This window comes from Cibotium barometz, chromosome 38, assembly GCF_041138505.1.
Source record: "Cibotium barometz isolate CiBa-2024 chromosome 38, ASM4113850v1, whole genome shotgun sequence".
NCBI lineage: Eukaryota > Viridiplantae > Streptophyta > Polypodiopsida > Cyatheales > Cibotiaceae > Cibotium > Cibotium barometz.
Window position 1 is genome coordinate 34,375,017 of NC_141083.1, and position 5,113 is coordinate 34,380,129.

Sequence of the window (5,113 nt, forward strand, 5' to 3'; positions counted from 1 at the left end):
AAGGAGAAAATCTGTAGGACAATTCCTTGCCTCTATTGCTCCCCTTCTGATGCAGGAAAGCAAGACTCCTCAGGAAATGAGTCAAGTTCTTGGATACAAACTGGATGAAGGATGCATGTATTATAATAATCGGCTATGTATCCCCAATGATGAGGGAATAAAGGGAAGAATTCCGAGAGAAGCCCATGAGCCTGATAGCTGGACATCTAGAGTTTATAAAAACCTATATGTGTGAAGAAAAGCTTCTTCTGGCCAGGACTCAAAAAGCATGTACTTGATCATGTGCGAAAATGCTTGATGTGCCAAAGAGTTAAGGCAGAGAGAGTCAAGATGCCAGGGAAACTGTAGCCTCTAGGCATTCCACAGAGATGAAGTGGGAATGCATCAGTATGGACTTTGTCACTGGATTACCTTTAGTGCAATCAAGTTACAACTCTATTTTTGTGGTAGTTGACAGGCTAGCCAAAGTTGCCCATCTGATTCCAATGAAAGAAATATACTCTGCAGTGGATGTTGCCAAAGTTTTCCTTAAGGAGATCTTCAGATTGCATGGTTTACCCCCAGGAGGATAGTAAGTGACTGACAGAGATCCCAAATTCACATCGAAATTCTAGACTGCGTTCTTTGAAGCAGTAGGAACTTTCTTGGATCTCAGCACAGCCTATCACCCCAAAACTGATGGTGGCGAGACGGAAAGGGTGAATCAAGTAATAGAAGATATCCTTCGGTCATGCAGCGGCGGCAGGGAACCCAAGAAGTGGATAAGTCATCTGCATCTGGTTGAATTTGCTTACAATGCTTCTTATCATCGGAGCATTGGGATGAGTCCTTTCAAAGCTTTGTATGGACAAGATTGCCTTACATTGTTGACTTGGTCTGACCTATTGATCAGTCGAAATGTCCAGACAAATGCTTGATGACATGGACCAGCAACAGATGCAATCAATCCGTAAAGATATAAAGGCAGCCCAAGACAGACAAAAGCATTATGCAAATAAAAAGAGGTCAGAGAGAGAGTTTGAAGAGTCAGATATGGTCTTCATTCGAGTAGGACCAAAAAGAAATTCCTTATCCTTAGGGAAGTACAAGAAGCTCTCTCCTAGATACTGTGGGCCGTATGCTGTCATAAAAAAAGTGGGCGATCTAGCCTACAAACTTCTTCTGCCTCCCCATCTCAAGGTACATGATGTATTCCATGTCAGTTTTCTTAAGAAGTATGTACCTAGCCCGAGTCACATGCTTGATGAGATGAACAATTGATCTCTTCGACTCAAGGCCAAATGGTAATCCATCGTGAGGAAATCCTTGACGTTCGAGAGAAGATTCTCAGGAGCAAAGTCCTCAGAGAATTCCTGGGATAGTGGAAGTTCTTCCCTCTAGAAGACGCCACCTAGGAGAAAGAAGAAGAGTTGGCGAAGGATTACCCCCACTTTGCCAGATGAGGACATCTCGCGTTTTTCAAGTGGGAGAGGATGTAACATTCCTCCCCTCAGCCTGAATAACAATTAAGCCTCTACTTCAATCCCTTGTAATCATTCTATGTTTTTGAATACAAGAAAATATTATTTTTCCTTGTTTGGCCTCGTGAGATAAAAATTTCTAGAGAGTGGTAAATCAATATTGGGATATTTTTGGATAAATAAACTCTTCAAATATCAAAAAAATGTGTTCCTGAAATAGAAAATCAAAACAAACTTTCTGAGGAGCAATTGGAATTAGAAATGATTTAGAAGACCTTAGCCTAAGGGTCAAGATTTTTTGAAAATTTTGGATTAAGATGGACCAATAAGATTAATCCAAGTGTTGGGATAAGATAAATCCAAAGAATAAAAGAAAATACCCAAAAATTAGTAAATGCCCACATAAGATGAAGAGTTGACTAAGTACTAGATTTATTAGTTAAAAACTATGAAGTATTAATCAAAAAATGAGATATTTTGGAGTAATCATTCATTTTTGACACATTGGTAAGGAGAAGGGGGCCCTTCAAGGAGGCACCTATTTCACATGTGTGGATGAGTTTCAAACTAAAAAACAATAGGATATTTTTATCTCTCCTCTCTCCTAAATCAAATAAAATAAAAAAGGGAGCCAAATTGGTCCAAAACTTGTCCAAATTCAGCCAAATTGAAGCTCAAAAAATCTAGAACTCAGTTTGACTCAGTTAGTGGAGCTATGGTAAAATTTTTGAAAAATTAACACATAAATCATTTTCATTCATAATATGAAAAGAGGACTTCCTACCATATTCTAGGATTAATCATCCTAGATTAATTGAATGATTCTCATTATAATTATGGAAAATTAATTTTTATGTTTATGCATAAATCGTTAATTAGAAAAAAGAGGAATTTCTAGTAATCCATTTTTATGTTAAAAGAGTAATCCCCATGACAATGGAAATCCATGTATTCCAATGAAGTAAGAGAAAAATTGTGATGCTAAAATAATATATATTTTATTTAAATTTTAAGAGAAAATTTAGTTAAATTTATTTTTTTAAGATAAGTTTAAATGATGAAAGAGGAATTCCCACCATATTGAAATTCAAATATTTAAATGAGAAAAGTGTGATTCCTAGTATAAAGGAATTGATAGAGATTTTTATTTAAATTTTAAAAGAAAATTTAGTTAAATTTATCTTTTTGCATAGATAAGTTAAAATGATGAAAGAGGAATTCCCACCGTATTGGAATTCAAATGTTTAAATGAGAAAAGTGGAATTTCTAGCTTAATTGAATTAATGGATATTTTTATGTAGTTTTTAGAAAGAATTTTAAATAGATTAATTTATGGTAAAAGAGGAATTCCCATGATAATTGGATTGCACTCATTGAAATGAGAAAAAGAAGGGTTTCAAGTTTATTCAAAAAAATAGGTATTGATATTTTAGTAAAAAGAAGAAATTTTATGATATTTAAGAAAAGATGGATTTGAATTAAATTTTAGTGTCAAAAGATGAATTTCCACCATAATTCTACCTAATGAATTAAGGTTGAGAAATTATGTGATAGAAGGAATATCTTTGGATATTTTAATTGGTAAAATCACTAAATTGATATTTACCTAAAACTAGATGTTTATCTGAAGGGAATCCTTGTAGAACTAAACCGAATGAATTTGGTTAGACTATGAGAGGGACGAACAATAAACCTACTTGTCCATCTCTCGATCTGAACTTCTCCTAGAGGGTTCTGACCAGGTGATGCATAGGCTCGCGGTTTCTAGGACACCCATGCGTACCTCGAGGAAGATTTCGGATGGACAAAAAGGAAAGATTTTTGGGAACCAAATTTTGATACTGGATCTCGTTGGTTGGCCAGCTGGTCTTCAACGGAGAGTCCAGAGGATATTATTGTAATTTAATGGACTCGGAATTTTGAAAAAATAATGATTAGAAATATTATGATTTTTATTGAAGGATTGTTTTAAAGCCAGCGAATATGTTATAAATGGCAATTTCATAATGGGTATGTACGTGGTATGCCTACCTTAAATTTTGCATGAATCGCCGGCTAGGGGGCCTGGGAATTCTTTTCCTCGGTACCCGAGAAAAACACAACCAAATCTTATAAAGGAATCCCACTAATACAGTGGTCGGGTGGTTAGCTAACCCATGGGCCGGATGGGGTAGGTTGGATTGGAGGATTCCTGAGAAACAACTAGATACGATTAGTTACGTTAATTAGTTTAAATCCTGTGAATACCTTGTTTTGTGGGAGGGGATCAACGGTTGTGCCTCCTAAATGAGGAAAAAAGTGGTGATTCCATGGACCAAGTGCAAGTCTTTTCTTGATCTGACTATGTGACTTTAGGTTTGGTCAAATCAATTTAGCTAGTTAAGACTTTGACTTGTTGGAGTAATTCCCCGTTAGAGGATTTTCCCATGGCAGAATCGCCCGTGCCTTTGGGCGAGGGGAGTCTTCCGGGCCTGGTCTCAGAGGGACCGCCCAGGCAAGCCTCTCGTCCCCGGACATCCGCACGAGGCCCCGAGTGTGGATCCCTGCCCCGCGTGGGAGGCCAACGCCGCTTCCGCCCGCCGGCAGGGCACTGCGGAGGGGGCAGGGACCTCACACTTCATTTGTCTAAAGCAGCAAGTTCCAAGCTAGATACTATTGTTATTAAACAACCATTGTAAAGTAGTTTGAAGATCAAAGTAATTAAGAGTCAAGGGAAATCTACAAGTAGATTTTTTCACCCGTGTAGGATTTGTCTTTTGAAGTGAAATTTTGTTAAAGACATAAAGTGACCTTTTCTTAAAAACCATATTATAGATTTTCTCTAGGATATTTATCAAGCCATATTGACCCACTAGGGGGATATTCTCATAACATTGAGTAATATCCGCATTATATATGTAAGTGATTTGATTTGGTAAATTCATAAGTACCTCTGTAGCATTTTTTATGACCCGAAAAGGGTTAGTGTTTGTTTATCAGCACAAATTTCATGAAAGTCAGCAAGGACCAAAATGGAGGATTTAGTTATTAGGTTTGCTACATTAGTGAATAAACATGAGGAGGCATTTGAGAGAGTCCATCTAAATTTATTTTTGTGGATTTTAAAGATAGGAAATAGAATAGGTAATCTTGTATTAGGCATTGGAATTCTCAGTCTTTTTATCCCTTCAGCCAGATGTTGTCTAGCATCAAATGGTGTGCCCGATAGTTGGTAAAACTCTTCACCTTTTAGTATAACAAAACCTGTCCTATATGCCAGTTGTTTGCATATAAGTGACACATTGTTGGGTGCTTTGTCCAACCCAACAATCATAAATTTATCCATAGTATTATATAATTCTATTAGGATGTCATGTTTCATCCAATTGGATTCCTCATCCAGCCAGTTGCGTGGAATGCCCTTTATTCTTTCCATAAATATAAATGGAAGAATTTGGGCTATGTCTAGATGGACATTATACTCCCATTGGAGTCTTTTGGCAATGTCATCTAAGCAATAAATTAGTGCTGCAATGGCCATATTTGGGTTAAGTGGTTCAAGAGGAATATTGTTTAAACCTCTACTGAATAATCTCCTAATTTTGGTATTTGTGATTATCCTAAGGTTAGGTGTGTATACATGCAAACCAAGTTCATCAAAGTCCTTATAGAAC